Here is a 19,526-nt window from a genome sequence, read left to right as displayed (position 1 = left end):
ACCTGGTCAGGGATATCCTGACACGGACCCTCCTCTCGGAGCTAAAGCATTAACTCGCCTATTAGTTTGTATTGTTGCTCATTTCAGAACACGCCCAATATTACTGACATGCATACGGTAGAAAAATGTAAATTGATTAAACATGTATAATGCGCAGCTGAACGGTCCAATATTAGACTGACCAAACACACATATGTGTAAATAGAAAACATGTAGAAGCTGAACTCGTCCCTCAAAGTACTCCACTACATCACAGAGTCAAATATTGTACTTTTTACTCCACTACAATTATTAGAAATGTTTTCTTTGTAGATTAATATTACAAAACATACAATAACCCCGTCAGCCCTATACATTTTAGCCAGTTGAAAATAGTAGAGAGAGCTTGTAGATCTGCTATTTTCAAAACCTTTGAAGATTTGTGAATTGGGACAGTGTGCATACTTTTTACTCAAGTACATTTTGAATTCTGGACTTTTACTTGTATTTCTACATAGCGGCCGGTATTGATACTTTTACTCGTTATTTTAGTACTTTTCCCACTTGTAAAATTGAGCGATATTATTGATAAGGCTGCCTGATAAACACACACCTGTCTTGGAGCATGTGCGTCTTGGCCTGCAGTGCGTCCACTGCCGTCCAGCTCCCAGGGGGACCGTCCGTTCCTGGCGCAGAGATGACCCCACACTTCTATGGCCAAGGCACCTTCCATCTGTCACGTGCACCATGTAGTCCTGCAGAGAGAATCACGTTGCAAAACAGTTCATGAGTTGGAATCAAGCGCGCGCTACGAGCTTGTAGGTCTGCTATTTTTGAAAAATCGCTCTTTTCAGAGCGAACATTTTTAACTCAAAGCTTTGCTTCTGGGGGGGGGGGTCCCTGGAACAAAATATTTTCAGATGGGACCGGGTGGCCAATTACATATTTTTTGGGGTCCTTGACATGAAATATGGGGCACCACTGATACAGAAACATATATATTTCAGAAAACTGTCTGAATTGAGAAGACATTCTTTAAATTGTCAGGCCTGCCAAAATATAATTTTGTCAACAAATTAAACTGTAGACGAAAATTGTACTGCAGAATGCAATCAACTAAAATCTTGATATTCAGTAGACACACTAAAACATTTTAGATGACAAAAATATGACAATTATTTTATTCAAAGGACTATGAAATTTGCTGTCAAAATGAAGACTGGCTTTAAACACATCACTTACACTCCATCTTCAACAGTTTAGTCATTTATCGATTTAACGAGCGTCGACTGACTTACCGATAGGGTCTCTGCAGTCAGACCATGGGTCAGAGGTCACCGATGGGGTCAGTGCAGACCACGGGGTCAGAGAGATGGGCAGGTTGACCGCGGTCACTCTGAAGTGGTCGACGGCGAGCGGCAGCAGGCCTGTGACAAAAATGATGGCGGCCGACCCCCATCTGAAAAGATGTTGTTCCAGGGACCCCCAGAAGCAAAGATATGAGTTAAAAGAATATATATTCAAAGATCTGCACCACATTTTCTTGACTTTTCAAAAATAGCAGATCTACAAGCTCAGACAATTATTTGACAACTTTAGCTCAACTTACTTTGTAGACCGTTTAGAAAAATAAAATCAATCTAATCACAATGCTGGCACAAATATGTTGGTCTTTATATATGTATTTATACCTGCCAACCAGCGCTGCCTGTCTTTAAAGAAATGGTAATAAAGTGACGGTACACACATTAAACAGTTTCTTCCATATTAATTTGTCCTAATAAAATAGATCCATTAATTAATATTTTATTACATTATTTGTACTGCCTGGTTTAAGAAAATAAACATATTGTCTAGTATTATTTATTGTATTAACTAGTTGTTCTATTAAGTTCAAACTAGTTCTATTCATTAATACATTTTAAATTATATTTATTTATTTAAGAAAATAAACACATTGTCTATTATTTATTGTATTATCTAATAACTCGTTTTTCCTAATAATAAATATATTAATTAGATTGTTAAATGATATTTTATTACATTATTTATTCTGCCTGGTGAAACGCGTAAGGCTGTCATTACTCTGAGTAACCACTAGAGGGAAGTGTTGGCCTAAAAGTGACAGCCATTAACAGTTTGTAGAAAGCGCAGTTCAACACACGCTCTGATAAAACCCAGAAAAGCATTATTAAAGACTTGTTTACCACTTGTTTACCACACGTCTTAGTCTCATCTCCCTTCCCTTAAACACACTGGACAACGCTCCACACGTCTTAGTCTCATCTCCCTTTTCTAAAACACCCTGGAAAACGCTCCACATAATCCTACTCTCTTTTCCCTTCTCTGAAACACCCTGGACAACGCTCCACACATCCCAGACTCTTGTCGCTTCTCTAAAACACCCTGGATAATGCTCCACGCATCCTAGTCTCATCTTCCTTTTCTAAAACACACTAGACAATGCTCCACACGTCCTAGACTCTTTTTCCTCCTCTAAAACACCCTGGACAATGCTCCAGAGTTATACTGGTAGAACACTCGGTAGCGCGCCTACGAGCTTGTAGATCTGCTATTTTTGAAAAATCGAAGAACGACTGACATAGAAACATAGCTTTTTCAGAAAACTGTCAGGATGTAGAAGACATTTTTAGAATCTGATCTCAGGTCAAAATGGGTTGATGTAGAGCGAAAACAGACAAGACACTATCCCTGAGGGACTTCGCCGAGTCTGCTCCAATGAGAGGCTTACTTGTCGGGGGTGGAGGCGCCTGGCGACAGCGCCCGGTGGGCGGGGCTGAGCAGGTTCTGGTTGCTCTGGCTGTCCGACAGGCCGCTGCTGGTGGAGAGAGAGAGAGAATGAGAGAGAGTGAATAAGAGAGAGAGAGAGTAAAAGCGTGCGTGTGTGCGTGCCAATGCTCCACACCTCCCAGACTCTTCTCACTTCCCTAAAACACCCTGGACAACGCTCCACACGTCCTAGACTCTTTTTCCTTCCGTTATGCATTAGCTATTGAAAAATAGCAGATGTACAAGCTCGTAGCGCGCCACTAAGTAAGAGAGAGAGATAGATATAGAGAGAGATAGAGAGAGAGAGAGAGAGAGAGAGAGTGAATAAGAGAGAGAGAGAGAGTAGTAGCTCGTAGCGCGGCATTCGGTGCCGCGCTATGACCTTGTAGATTTGCTATTTTTCAATAGCTAAAGTATAACACCAAATGGGGTTCCCGTCCAGAATGTGCTAACATCCACAAACGTATTTATTCATAAAGGCATGGATATTTACATGTCTGCTTTTAAAACAGAGAACACAGAATGCTAAACACTCAAAAACTAAGTACTAAGTACTAAGTACATTTACTTAAGTACAGTTTTGAGATATTTCAGATTTACTTGAGAATTTCCAATGTCCACCTTTACTACTACAGACTACAGTAACTCCACTATATTTATCTGACAGCTTTAGCTACTATAGTTACTTTGTAGATTGTATTATTATTATTACAATTATTATTACAACATTAACCACTTCAGCCCTATATACATTTCAGCCTATTGAAAATAGCCGATCTACAAGCTCACAATGCGTCGTGATGCGACGCTTTGTGAGCTTGTAGATCGTCTATTTTCGATTTGTTGTACACTTTACATTTGTAAACTTTAAATGGGACATTCTGCATAATGAGTAAGTTTATTTTTCCATTCCTATAAGACAATAATTCTGCTGCTCTGACTAAACTCAGTCTAATCTTTAACAGCTAGGTGTGACTCCTCTGTGGACCACCAGAGGGTGCTCAAACACCACCAGTGGTTCTAGTACTGGCAACCTCTGGCCTACAGGAGAGGAGAGGAGAGGGGCATAATATTTGTAGGAAAGGGAAGGCAAAAGTAAGTATTAATTCATTATTATTCCCCCGACATCTCGCACAGGGCCTCGCATTTCTCCCAGACGCCTCTGCAGAGGGCCACTATAGTTCCACACTCACTCCAGAGGGCCACTATAGTTCCACACTCACTCCAGAGAGGCCAATATAGTTCCACACTCACTCCAGAGGGCCACTATAGTTCCACACTCACTCCAGAGGGCCACTAAAGTTCCACACTCACTCCAAAGAGGCCACTATAGTTCCACACTCACTCCAGAGGGCCGCTATAGTTCCACACTCACTCCAGAGTGCCACTATAGTTCTACACTCACTCCAGAGGGCCGCTATAGTTCCACACTCACTCCAGAGAGGCCACTATAGTTCCACACTCACTCCAGAGGGCCACTATAGTTCCACACTCAATCACTCCAGAGGGCCACTATAGTTCCACACTCACTCCAGAGGGCCACTATAGTTCCACACTCACTCCAGAGGGCCGCTATAGTTCCACACTCACTCCAGAGGGCCACTATAGTTCCACACTCACTCCAGAGGGCCAAGTTGCATATTACTTTCGTAGCAAAAATAGCCGATCTACAAGCTTTTTGTCTCCACCAGGCCGAAGGCATGGGGAGAGAGTATGTTTTGTGTCAGTCCGTCTGTGAACAGCTAATCTCCGGCACCGTTAACCCGGTCGATGCCAAATTGTCCCTGGATGCCAACGATGAACCTCTGCCCCAAAATTTCCAGAGCGGCCTGTTATAGCGCCACCAGGAGGCCGCTTTGTGCAAAACAAGTTTTTGGACAGTACACCTACAGATTTTGTCCAATCATCATGCAAATTGGTACACAGTCCCTCTAGAGCCATTCAACGAAACAGGTCTTTCAGATTTCTCAGACTACATTCTGATTGGCTAAGATTGGCTTCCAAAGTCCAAAGTGCACAGTTTCAAACAAAATGCTGCAAATCATGAACACATCGTGTGATTCCCGTGAAATTTTTACGCAAATCGGTACACATGCTCTCCATAGTCATGTGATCAATATGGGTTTGTTTGATTTCTCATAATCCACCCTCATTGGCTACGATTGGCTTCTAAACTTTTCAGGAGTAGCCCGCTTTGTACCCGTTTTGTACAAATCGCGACAACTACTCAACACAGCGTCCGATTGCGGTTAAACTGTGCATGCATATTCCCACTAGGCTGAGGAAGAAATGCCACTTGCCCCAGATATTATTATTATTATAGGAGATCCCCCCCCAGAGCAGTGTTGTCCATGGTGAGCAAGTTGACCTGGTGAACAGCTACAAATACTTGGGCATTCTTTTGCATTTGATAGCAAGCTGAAATTCGATGTAAACTGTGATTTGCTGTTTACGAAAGGCCAACAACACCTCTTTTGTTTGAGGAGGCTCGCCAAATTTCAGGTTGACAAATCTCTAATGAAACTGTTCTACAGTGCATTTATTGAGTCAATTATCTCCTTCTCCATCATTTTCTGGTACGGAAACCTGAACATAAAGGGAAAATAACACCCAACAGATTGTGAGAACGGCCTCAAAAATAGCTGGAGTAAATGTTAGTAGCCTGGATCATGTCTTACCTCTCAAACCCCAGGGGGGTTAAGGGGGTAAATCATCTTAAACCCCAGGCAGGGGGGTAAAGGGGGTAAATCTGCAACATCGGAGTTGGAACCGGACCCACTGAGCGCTGTTCAGAGGTGGACAGCCGCTGCCCCCGCCGGTACACATATTTCCTATGTGTACCATGTTTTTTCTTTTTTTACTGTGTTTTATGTGATTCATGTAAATCTCAGTAAACTATAGGATCATAGAATGCAGAGAGACAGTAAACTATAGGATCATAGAATGCAGAGAGACAGTGTAGCGTCTCAGTAAACTATAGGATCATAGAATGCAGAGAGACAGTAAACTATAGGATCATAGAATGCAGAGAGACAGTAAACTATAGGATCATAGAATGCAGAGAGACAGTAAACTATAGCCGCATAGAATGCAGAGAGACAGTGTAGCGTCTCAGTAAACTATAGGATCATAGAATGCAGAGAGACAGTGTAGCGTCTCAGTAAACTATATGATCATAGTATGCAGAGAGACAGTAAACTATAGGATCATAGAATGCAGAGAGACAGTAAACTATAGGATCATAGAATGCAGAGAGACAGTGTAGCGTCTCAGTAAACTATAGGATCATAGAATGCAGAGAGACAGTAAACTATAGGATCATAGAATGCAGAGAGACAGTAAACTATAGGATCATAGAATGCAGAGAGACAGTGTAGCGTCTCAGTAAACTATAGGATCATAGAATGCAGAGAGACAGTAAACTATAGGATCATAGAATGCAGAGAGACAGTAAACTATAGGATCATAGAATGCAGAGAGACAGTAAACTATAGGATCATAGAATGCAGAGAGACAGTAAACTATAGGATCATAGAATGCAGAGAGACAGTAAACTATAGCCGCATAGAATGCAGAGAGACAGTGTAGCGTCTCAGTAAACTATAGGGTCATAGAATGCAGAGAGACAGTAAACTATAGGATCATAGAATGCAGAATGACAGTAAACTATAGGATCATAGAATGCAGAGAGACAGTGTAGCGTCTCAGTAAACTATAGGATCATAGAATGCAGAGAGACAGTGTAGCGTCTCAGTAAACTATAGGATCATAGAATGCAGAGAGACAGTAAACTATAGGATCATAGAATGCAGAGAGACAGTAAACTATAGTATCATAGAATGCAGAGAGACTGCAGTCCTGAAGGGTCTGTGTGAGGAGGTTGGCCTCATTGATGTATGGAGGGAATTTAACCCCAACTCTAGAAATTATACTTTTTTTTCCAACCCACACAAATCCTATTCAAGATTAGATTACTTCTTGATCCCATGTGGCATGGCCCACTCGGTATCAAAATGTGATATAGGACAGATTGTCATCTCAGACCACGCCCCTATCTTTCTTGACATTACACTAACACAACCCAAGCCGGTGTCTAAGAGCTGGAAGTTTAATACCTCTCTCCTAACTGATGGCGAGTTTGACTCATACTTTAAAAAAGTCGTCTCCGATTTTTTTAATGAGAACAAGCATTCGGAAGTGACTGCAGCTATGTTATGGGACGCTGCAAAAGCTACTTTTCGTGGCTATATAATTTCATATGCTTCATTTAAAAAAAGGGAGTCCAAAAAGGCCAGAACCGAACTAGAGAACCAATTAAAACAGCTGGAAACAATTCATAGACATACACCTTCAGATCCAAACTGGAAGGCGCTATCAGCAGTCAAAGCTAAACTGGAGCTTGATTATGTCAATGACACCAAAAAACTATTATTGTTTTCAAGACAAAAACACTATGAATTCAATAATAGAATTGGAAAATTGTTGTCATATCAACTTAAAAAAGAACATACAGAACGCCAAATTAAAGCAATTAGGACACAGAATCAGGAAATTTCATATGACCCGGAGGTGATCAATGACACATTTTTTACCTTCTTTAATAATCTATATCAAGCACATATCTCTCCAACTAGTGAAAGTATTGACTCCTTTTTACAAGCGGCTAAGCTACCTAAAGTATCTGCTGAGGATCGTACACAGTTAAATGCCCCAGTCACAACCGAAGAGACCCATGACACTATTAAGGCTATGTCTGTTGGGAAAAGTCCTGGCCTTGACGGATTTCCAGTTGAATTTTATTTACATTTCTGGTCCGAACTGCAACCACTTTTCATGCCTATGGTAAACGATTTTGTTGACCGTAATATTATTCCCGGCTCCATGAAAGAGGCAGCTATTACCCTTATCAAAAAAAAAGATAAAGATATGCACGACTGTTCATCCTACAGGCCAATTTCACTTCTTAATACTGACTATAAAATTGTCGCCAAGCTGCTGGCTAAACGGTTGGATTCTGTTCTCCCATTATTGATAAAAAATGACCAGACAGGCTTCGTTAAAGGCCGGCATGGCGCAGACAACATACGCCGACTGGTAAATATAATTGACTATGCTGGTAAAAATGGAGACGAATCCGCAATTATATCGCTGGACGGAGAAAAGGCCTTCGATGTTGTAGATTGGAGCTTCCTCCTCTCCACCCTTGCGCATTTTGATCTTGGCTCTAAGTTCATTAGCTGTATAAAAACACTATATACCTCACCAACCGCACAAGTTTTTACAAATGGCCTTCTCTCAAAGAAAATTAATTTAGCAAGAGGAACGAGGCAAGGTTGTCCTTTATCTGGAGCTCTGTATGCGCTTGTAGCCGAATCCTTCGCCCAAACAATTCGGTTAAATCCTAATATTAAAGGCATACAAGCTGGCAACTTAGAACACAAGATCTCGCTATATGCCGATGATACTCTGCTATTTATATCCAATTTAGACCAATCAATTCCTAATTTAATGTCAGTAATTAACTTGTATGGCTCTCTTTCCGGTTATAAAATTAACCTAACCAAATCTACTCTCTGTCCACTTACTCAGATAGATGACGAAAAACTTAACACCTTATCCCCCTTTAAACAGACAAAAGAAGGATTTACTTATCTCGGTGTTTTCATCTCTCCCATACTGGACAATCTATATACCTGTAATTATACACCTCTAGTACAAAAGCTGAAAGATGACATGGACTTATGGACCAACCTACCTCTAACACTTATAGGTCGAATTAATGTAGTTAAAATGAACCTGTTGCCAAGATTAAATTATCTATTCCAGTCATTACCATGTCCAATTCCAACCTTATTCTTTGCTAATTTAAACACTAATATCTCTAGATTTCTCTGGAACCATAAAAAAGTACGAATCTCTCTGGCCACATTGTGTAAACCTTATAACGAAGGCGGTTTAGCTCTCCCAAATCTTGAATTATACTATTGGTCTGCTCAAATTAAACGAATGACTGAATGGTTCCAGGAGTCTGATGATTCCCTGTGGAAAACAATAGAATCCCATCTCAGTCACCCAATTCCACTTAAATCTCTCTCTTTTATAAATGCGAGTTTGTCAGAGCTCAACAAATCTTTCGTTGTTAACAGCATCTTATCAATGTGGCCAAAGTGTAAGAAATACTGTAAAATTCAAAAGAGTTTATCTGTCCTTTCACCTGTTTCTCATAACCCAGATTTACCGGCGAGTCTAAGTGAGATTGGTTTGCAAAGGTGGACTAACAAAGGTGTTAACAATCTAGGCTGTCTACTCAGCAGTACAAACATTAAGTCCTTTTCAGAGGTGAAGGACGAATTCGGTCTACCTTCCACAAACTTATTCCAGTACTTACAATTAAGACACTTTTTACAATCTTTGCTTAGGAAAAATATCTTTAGGTCTCACATAGACGAGATAGAACAATGCATCATTAACACCCAATCTATGTTAAAATTCACTTCAAAGATTTATAAAACCCTTAATGGTAGAGTGACATCATCCTTCCAGCCTCTGAAAAGGATATGGGAAACAGATTTAAATGTTGTAATTGATCAGGAAACATGGACAACAATATGTGCAAAAGTAAATCTATCTTCACTTACTCCTAGAATCCTAGAACATAATTACAAGTTTATTTTCAAAACATACATAACCCCTGTTTGTCTAAACAAAATGTCTAGGGAGAACTCTCCCCTATGTAACAGATGTAAACTGCATTTGGGTACCTACCCACATATGTTCTGGTTTTGTCCAAAAATCAAACCATTTTGGCAAATACTTCATGATCAAATTGAAAAAATCCTTAAAGTAAAATTCAGAAAATCTCCTCTGTTATACCTGTTGGGGGCAGACCCAAATGTAAAGTTGAGATCTGCTCATAGGAAATTATTTGATTTATTTAGATTCTTGGCAAAGAAATGTATCTTAATTTTGTGGAAGACAGATGAAATACCCTCAGAACATATGTGGATGGCCCAAATAATGTCACTACTACCACTGGAGAGACTCAAGTATGAAACACAAAATAAGGCAGATGTATTTGTAGAGGTATGGACCCCCTTTTTGAATCATATTGAAGAGCGCATAAATCCTGTGTAGGATGGAACCCACCTTAACGTGCACACATGCATTATACAACCCATGTACCACTTGGAAATTATTATTATTTATTATTTATTATTTATTATTTTCTCTTTTACTTCTATTCTTTCTCTGTTTCTTCATTGTTGTTTTTATGTAAGTAACTGTCTTGTATGTAAGTCTGCTGTGCTGTCCTTGTGTCCATGTAAAGAAAACCCTCAAAATAAATAATATAAAAAAAAAAAGAATGCAGAGAGACAGTAAACTATAGGATCATAGAATGCAGAGAGACTGTAAACTATAGGATCATAGAATGCAGAGAGACTGTAAACTATAGGATCATAGAATGCAGAGAGACAGTAAACTATAGGATCATAGAATGCAGAGAGACAGTAAACTATAGGATCATAGAATGCAGAGAGACAGTAAACTATAGGATCATAGAATGCAGAGAGACAGTGTAGCGTCTCAGTAAACTATAGGGTCATAGAATGCAGAGACACAGTAAACTATAGGATCATAGAATGCAGAGAGACAGTGTAGTGTCTCAGTAAACTATAGGATCATAGAATGCAGAGAGACAGTAAACTATAGGATCATAGAATGCAGAGAGACAGTGTAGTGTCTCAGTAAACTATAGGATCATAGAATGCAGAGAGACAGTAAACTATAGGATCATAGAATGCAGAGACAGTGTAGCGTCTCAGTAAACTATAGGATCATAGAATGCAGAGAGACAGTAAACTATAGGATCATAGAATGCAGAGAGACAGTAAACTATAGTATCATAGAATGCAGAGAGACAGTAAACTATAGGATCATAGAATGCAGAGAGACAGTAAACTATAGGATCATAGAATGCAGAGAGACAGTAAACTATAGGATCATAGAATGCAGAGAGACAGTAAACTATAGGATCATAGAATGCAGAGAGACAGTAAACTATATGATCATAGAATGGAGAGAGACAGTAAACTATAGCCTCATATAATGCAGAGAGACAGTGTAGCGTCTCAGTAAACTATAGGATCATAGAATGCAGAGAGACAGTAAACTATAGGATCATAGAATGCAGAGAGACAGTAAACTATAGGATCATAGAATGCAGAGAGACAGTGTAGCGTCTCAGTAAACTATAGGATCATAGAATGCAGAGACAGTGTAGCATCTCAGTAAACTATAGGATCATAGAATGCAGAATGACAGTAAACTATAGGATCATAGAATGCAGAGAGACAGTAAACTATAGGATCATAGAATGCAGAGAGACAGTGTAGTGTCTCAGTAAACTATAGGATCATAGAATGCAGAGAGACAGTAAACTATAGGATCATAGAATGCAGAGAGACAGTAAACTATTGGATCATAGAATGCAGAGAGACAGTAAACTATAGGATCATAGAATGCAGAGAGACAGTAAACTATAGGATCATAGAATGCAGAGAGACAGTAAACTATAGCCTCATAGAATGCAGAGAGACAGTGTAGCGTCTCAGTAAACTATAGGATCATAGAATGCAGAGAGACAGTGTAGCGTCTCAGTAAACTATAGGATCATAAAATGCAGAGAGACAGTGTAGCGTCTCAGTAAACTATAGGATCATAGAATGCAGAGAGACAGTGTAGTGTCTCAGTAAACTATAGGGTCATAGAATGCATGTTTGGTGGCATGGCTCTGTTCTGGGAGATTGTCAGCATAAATATTAATAAGCCAGATCATTCTGTAGAGACCTTGGGGTGAAAACCTGATGTTTTAAGTATGGCTCGACTCCATTTCTACCTGGTCAGGGATATCCTGACACGGACCCTCCTCTCGGAGCTAAAGCATTAACTTGCCTATTAGTTTGTATTGTTGCTCATTTCAGAACACGCCCAATATTACTGACATGCATACGGTAGAAAAATGTAAATTGATTAAACATGTATAATGCGCAGCTGAACGGTCCAATATTAGACTGACCAAACACACATATGTGTAAATAGAAAACATGTAGAAGCTGAACTCGTCCCTCAAAGTACTCCACTACATCACAGAGTCAAATATTGTACTTTTTACTCCACTACAATTATTAGAAATGTTTTCTTTGTAGATTAATATTACAAAACATACAATAACCCCGTCAGCCCTATACATTTTAGCCAGTTGAAAATAGTAGAGAGAGCTTGTAGATCTGCTATTTTCAAAACCTTTGAAGATTTGTGAATTGGGACAGTGTGCATACTTTTTACTCAAGTACATTTTGAATTCTGGACTTTTACTTGTATTTCTACATAGCGGCCGGTATTGATACTTTTACTCGTTATTTTAGTACTTTTCCCACTTGTAAAATTGAGAGATATTATTGATAAGGCTGCCTGATAAACACACACCTGTCTTGGAGCGTGTGCGTCTTGGCCTGCAGTGCGTCCACTGCCGTCCAGCTCCCAGGGGGACCGTCCGTTCCTGGCGCAGAGATGACCCCACACTTCTATGGCCAAGGCACCTTCCATCTGTCACGTGCACCATGTAGTCCTGCAGAGAGAATCACGTTGCAAAACAGTTCATGAGTTGGAATCAAGCGCGCGCTACGAGCTTGTAGGTCTGCTATTTTAGAAAAATCGCTCTTTTCAGAGCGAACATTTTTAACTCAAAGCTTTGCTTCTGGGGGGGGGGTCCCTGGAACAAAATATTTTCAGATGGGACCGGGTGGCCAATTACATATTTTTTGGGGTCCTTGACATGAAATATGGGGCACCACTGATACAGAAACATATATATTTCAGAAAACTGTCTGAATTGAGAAGACATTCTTTAAATTGTCAGGCCTGCCAAAATATAATTTTGTCAACAAATTAAACTGTAGACGAAAATTGTACTGCAGAATGCAATCAACTAAAATCTTGATATTCAGTAGACACACTAAAACATTTTAGATGACAAAAATATGACAATTATTTTATTCAAAGGACTATGAAATTTGCTGTCAAAATGAAGACTGGCTTTAAACACATCACTTACACTCCATCTTCAACAGTTTAGTCATTTATCGATTTAACGAGCGTCGACTGACTTACCGATAGGGTCTCTGCAGTCAGACCATGGGTCAGAGGTCACCGATGGGGTCAGTGCAGACCACGGGGTCAGAGAGGTGGGCAGGTTGACCGCGGTCACTCTGAAGTGGTCGACGGCGAGCGGCAGCAGGCCTGTGACAAAAATGATGGCGGCCGACCCCCATCTGAAAAGATGTTGTTCCAGGGACCCCCAGAAGCAAAGATATGAGTTAAAAGAATATATATTCAAAGATCTGCACCACATTTTCTTGACTTTTCAAAAATAGCAGATCTACAAGCTCAGACAATTATTTGACAACTTTAGCTCAACTTACTTTGTAGACCGTTTAGAAAAATAAAATCAATCTAATCACAATGCTGGCACAAATATGTTGGTCTTTATATATGTATTTATACCTGCCAACCAGCGCTGCCTGTCTTTAAAGAAATGGTAATAAAGTGACGGTACACACATTAAACAGTTTCTTCCATATTAATTTGTCCTAATAAAATAGATCCATTAATTAATATTTTATTACATTATTTGTACTGCCTGGTTTAAGAAAATAAACATATTGTCTAGTATTATTTATTGTATTAACTAGTTGTTCTATTAAGTTCAAACTAGTTCTATTCATTAATACATTTTAAATTATATTTATTTATTTAAGAAAATAAACACATTGTCTATTATTTATTGTATTATCTAATAACTCGTTTTTCCTAATAATAAATATATGAATTAGATTGTTAAATGATATTTTATTACATTATTTATTCTGCCTGGTGAAACGCGTAAGGCTGTCATTACTCTGAGTAACCACTAGAGGGAAGTGTTGGCCTAAAAGTGACAGCCATTAACAGTTTGTAGAAAGCGCAGTTCAACACACGCTCTGATAAAACCCAGAAAAGCATTATTAAAGACTTGTTTACATTGAGGTCCATTTGCATCAGAACATTTAATGACAATACAAATATAGAAACTGGATTTCTAAAGTTTTCAAAAGGAGTAGAGTCATTTCCTGGAGGAAAAGTACCACACTAGAAGAACAAGCCAATTTAAACACAGTCTTATTACTTAAAATTCAGTCTGGTCTTAGTGGTAAAACATTTAATACAATTTATTTAAATTTGCATACAGTAATTTAATTACAATATTCAACATTCATGTTTGGTGGCATGGCTCTGTTCTGGGAGATTGTCAGCATAAATATTAATAAGCCAGGTCATTCTGTAGAGACCTTGGGGTGAAAACCTGATGTTTTAAGTATGGCTCGACTCCATTTCTATCTGCTCAGGGATATCCTGACACGGACCCTCCTCTCGGAGCTAAAGCATTAACTCGCCTATTAGTTTGTATTGTTGCTCATTTCAGAACGCGCCCAATATTACTGACATGCATACAGTAGAAAAACATGTAGAAATAATGCGCAGCTGAACGGTCCAATATTAGACTGACCAAACACACATATGTAAATAGAAAACATGTAGAAGCTGAACTCGTCCCTCAAAGTAAACACAACACAGAGAACTCTACAATAAAATACCTCGTTACATTGACCGCTATTGTTGTTATTATTATTATTACCTGTTTGGCCTCTCGTTGTGGAAAATACGTTCTTTACATTTACTTCTTGTTGTGAGCGTCTGTCCTTCCATCATGACTCCACACATCTTTAGCAGTTAGCACCGCGATATATAATAACTATTATTATTATAAATAACTAAACACTAACAATATAAGCTGCAAGTGTAGAGTTCTAGTATAGTACAGTAACTATGTAGGCTATGTAGTAATATATTATAGTAGTGTACAGACTCCTGAGTGAGACGAAATGTTTGCACCAGCTGTGTTCAATCAATCAATCAATCAATGGTCCAGCTGTGTGTTACTGACAGACAGGGAACGTTTGTTCTGCCTCAGAATGTTATCACATCATGTTTTTAGTTTTTACATTTTCAACCTCACGTGAAATCAATTTATTATGAATCATGGAATCACTATGCATTATGTTTTATGATCTTATGACCATGAATGTTAGTATTTGAGCTATTTTAGTATTTTTTTATAGTAAGCATTTTAATGACAGCATTTACAAACTTTAAATGAATGTTTGTGAATTAAACTAGTATAATATTAAATTATATATAACTACAACTAGAAGTTTATATTACTTTATATTACAATGTAGGCATTTATCAGGCATTAATCCATTTATCAGGCTTTATCCAGTGATCATATTCATAAGCATTAAAAATATATGAATATTCATAAATGTTTAATTTAAATTAATTAATTAATGATAGGTGGACAGACAATGTTGGAACTATGCACAAAAACAAACTTCACCCATTTTTTTTACTTGTAAAACTGTGATGCATTTCACTCCTATGGCATATAAAGTTAGGTGTGAATCCCTAGACTCCTTCAAACCCGCTCTCAAAAAGAGCACCTACGGACAGCTGCAATGGACCACTGATGTTAACCAGTGTTGTTTTTAACAGCAAATTTTGATTTTAGTTTTAGTCAAAGTCTCTTACTCTCTCAATAGTTTAATTTAGTTTCAGGCACATTTTAGTCACCTGGAATGTTTTAGTGTTAGTCTAGTTTTAGTTGACTAAATATCATAAGATTTTAGTCGACTAAATCCAGTTGATTTAGTAGACTAAAATGTACTTTGGTGAGCCGTGATGCCGTCGTAATGACTGATTTTACACTTGCTGAAAATAGCTGATCTACAAGCTCACGTGTTGCGCTGCGACACACGAGTTTGTAGATCTCAGCTATTTTCAGCATGCAATCAAGTGTAAAATGACTTATACTGGATCTCTTCCTATAGCATTTAAAAGTTTTTATCTGTTGACAAAATTGTTAGTATATATAGTCATCAGTTTTAGTAATCATAGCTTAGTTTTCATTTAGTTTCCATCAGTGAAAAAAGGTAGTCGAACATTTTTCGTCTTAGTTTTAGTCAACGAAATCAACACTAATGTAAACAAGTGTTTTTTCTGGTTTTATCGTCGTAGCAGTAGATTTTGTATTGACCTGTATACTTTTGTTTGAAATGTACCTACATACTGTGAAATAAACATTTCAATCAATCAATCATAAATGCTGTACCTGTTGATCACAGACGAGGCCTTCTTCTCTGACTGGCTGAAGTGTGTAGAACATCTCCTCAGTGTGAACGTTCGGCCAAAATAACCGAGCTACAAGCTCTGATAAACATTCAGCCAAAACAACAGATCTACAAGCTCACAGTGCAATGCATTGTTTGGTACGTGGTCTACTCTTTCTTCCCTCTATGCTGAAAATAGACGATACACACTTAGGGATGTCAATGGCTAACCGGATAGCCGTTAAAACAAATCTGAATATACTTATGGGCTTCACGGTTAACTTAAACCTAAAAATAATAAATGTATGTTCCTGATGGTGTTATTTAGTTATGGAGAGATGTCATCATTCTAAACACTCACTGCAAGAGAGTTTTCTATGTCCAAGAGAACACTAGATAGATTACATACATTTTGGGTTAAAAGAAAATAAATAAAATCAGCAACCGTTAATTAAGCTATGGGGTAACCGAATGGAAAATGATCCGTTAGCGACATCCCTAATCACAACATAGAGAATTAGAACAACGGTCAGGATATTTAAGCGCCTTGGAGAAAGGCACTATAGAAATGCACCATTTACCATTTATTTAACACCACAGAAGAAGACAGCAGGAAGTGAAGTCAGGGTTTCAGACATTTTATTGATTTAGAATTCGTTACCATGTCAAAGGTCGTCAGGGACAGGTGGGTGTGGCAAAGCTTCTTATACACCTGTAAAGGTCAGAGATCAAAGGTCATCAGGGCCAGGTGTATGGAATAAAGCATAACTAAATCTAAAGATGTAATGATGTTTTAGTCCGACCAGCTGAAGAGATCATTAAGGTTGCTTTTATTACATTTAACTGAGACCATTCAGTTAAAGCTGCTTCTAAACTTGTATTCTATTGCTAGTTTGATCACTTCAAATTAGAGATGCTCCAATAATCGGCCACTGATCAGTGATCAGCCAATATTCAGCATTTACCCTATCTGGAGAAACATAACATAACACATAACATATAACATATACAGATTATTAAAACAACAACAAAAGAGGCAAGAATGGTGCAGCACTAGTTCCCGTCCTGAATAGGTTAGAGTTCAAAGGTCATGTTACCTTGCCGATGAGGAAGTAAACCAGAGACTCTTTGGGAACGATTTGTTTCAACTCCTCCGACCTAAAAACCCCCAGACTCTCCTGTACTGACCGTGATGCAGCGAACGTCTGCACACACATTGCTTGTGTGTCTTGCAACGACAGGTCACGGACTCGCACGTGTGCGTATGTGCGTATGTGTGCATGTGCGTGCATGTGTGCGTGTTGATATATTCAAACAGGTATAAGGACTAGTCATTATAATTATCATACATACCACGCCAATATGACAGAAGCACTGACGACTGAGGGTTGATACTCAGAGCTTTCTTGAAGTGAATTTCTGCGAAGTTGAACTTCTCCTGCTTAGATCATCCCTAATCCATACCTATAGCGCACGCACACCCATACACGCACGGACGCACAGAGAGAGAGAGAGAGAGAGAGAGAGAGAGAGAGAGAGAGAGAGAGAGAGAGAGAGAGAGAGAGAGAGAGAGAGAGAGAGAGAGAGAGAGAGAGAGAGAGAGAGAGAGAGAGAGAGAGAGAGAGAGAGAGACACACACACACACACACACACACACACACACACACACACACACACACACACACACACACACACACACACACACACACACACACACACACACACACACACACACACACACACACACACACACACACACACACACACACACACACACACACACACACACACACACACACACACACACACACACACACACACAAATAGTGTATTCAGTAGGCTATGGCATTTGTGGACATATTTACCAGGCATTGTGTAACTATGATTCCTTTATTTTTTATTTTTGTAACCCAATTTCTACGGGGAGTACATGTGAGGGTACCTACCCTAGGGGACACAGGGAGAACATGTGAGGGTACCTACCCTAGGGGACACGGGGAGAACATGTGAGGGTACCTACCCTAGGGGACACAGGGAGAACATGTGAGGGTACCTATCCTAGGGGACACGGGGAGAACATGTGAGGGTACCTACTACCTACCCTAGGGGACACGGGGAGAACATGTGAGGGTACCTACCCTAGGGGACACAGGGAGAACATGTGAGAGTACCTACCCTAGGAGACACGGGGAGAACATGTGAGGGTACCTACCCTAGGGACACGGGGAGAACATGTGAGGGTACCTACCCGATAGGGGACACAGGGAGAACATGTGAGGGTACCTACCCTAGGGGACACAGGGAGAACATGTGAGGGTACCTACCCTAGGGGACACGGGGAGAACATGTGAGGGTACCTACCCTAGGGGACACAGGGAGTACATGTGAGGGTACCTACCCTAGGGGACACAGGGAGTACATGTGAGGGTACCTACCCTAGGGGACACGGGGAGAACATGTGAGGGTACCTACCCTAGGGCACACAGGGAGAACATGTGAGGGTACCTACCCTAGGGGACACAGGGAGAACATGTGAGGGTACCTACCCTAGGGGACACGGGGAGAACATGTGAGGGTACCTACCCTAGGGGACACAGGGAGAACATGTGAGAGTACCTACCCTAGGAGACACGGGGAGAACATGTGAGGGTACCTACCCTAGGGACACGGGGAGAACATGTGAGGGTACCTACCCTATAGGGGACACAGGGAGAACATGTGAGGGTACCTACCCTAGGGGACACAGGGAGAACATGTGAGGGTACCTACCCTAGGGGACACGGGGAGAACATGTGAGGGTACCTACCCTAGGGGACACGGGGAGAACACGGGGAGAACATGTGAGGGTACCTACCCTAGGAGACACGGGGAGAACATGTGAGGGTACGTACCCTAGGGGACACGGGGAGAACATGTGAGGGTACCTACCCTAGGGGACACGGGGAGAACATGTGAGGGTACCTACCCTAGGGGACACAGGGAGAACATGTGAGGGTACCTACCCTAGGGGACACGGGGAGAACATGTGAGGGTACCTACCCTAGGGGACACAGGGAGAACATGTGAGGGTACCTACCCTAGGGGACACGGGAGAACATGTGAGGGTACCACTACCTACCCTAGGGGACAGTGTCTAATGTGGACTCTAATAATAATTGTAATAATTACCAGGCATTGTAGTGTCTACTGTTGACTAATAGCGTTCCTGCAGCAGGATAAGGCTTTGTCCAACTCCTCCGTCAAAACAAACTTGTGTCAGAGCAGAGTGTAGGCGTAGGCAAAGCTGGGGTCCCCCTGGGAAGGGAGCCAGAGAGACAATTTAGTCATTCATCAGACGCTCTTAATCCAGAACGATTCACAGTAAGCAACAACAACAACAACACATGGTAATACATCACATACATGAACCATAAGCACCATAAGCAAGCTAAGAACCTAACAGTGAAATATCTATATAATGAAACTATGCATATAAATATAGTGCTATGTCTA

The 19,526-nt window shown here is 40.1% G+C and overlaps 1 long non-coding RNA gene across 1 annotated transcript; it reads right to left on the bottom strand.

Moving 5' to 3' along the window:
• Nucleotides 1-16,670: 16,670 nt before the first annotated feature.
• Nucleotides 16,671-19,321, bottom strand: LOC310879724. Its single transcript, XR_014571035.1, has 3 exons — nt 19,203-19,321; nt 17,388-17,498; nt 16,671-16,746 (listed from the first exon to the last, which is right to left on the bottom strand). It is a non-coding gene; the product is annotated as an uncharacterized lncRNA (long non-coding RNA).
• Between the last annotated feature and the right edge of the window lie 205 nt (nt 19,322-19,526).

The sequence above is a fragment of the Protomyctophum parallelum genome (assembly GCF_964188405.1).
Source record: "Protomyctophum parallelum genome assembly, chromosome: 22".
Taxonomy (NCBI): Eukaryota; Metazoa; Chordata; class Actinopteri; order Myctophiformes; family Myctophidae; genus Protomyctophum; species Protomyctophum parallelum.
This window is presented reverse-complemented; position numbering and strand designations above follow the sequence as displayed.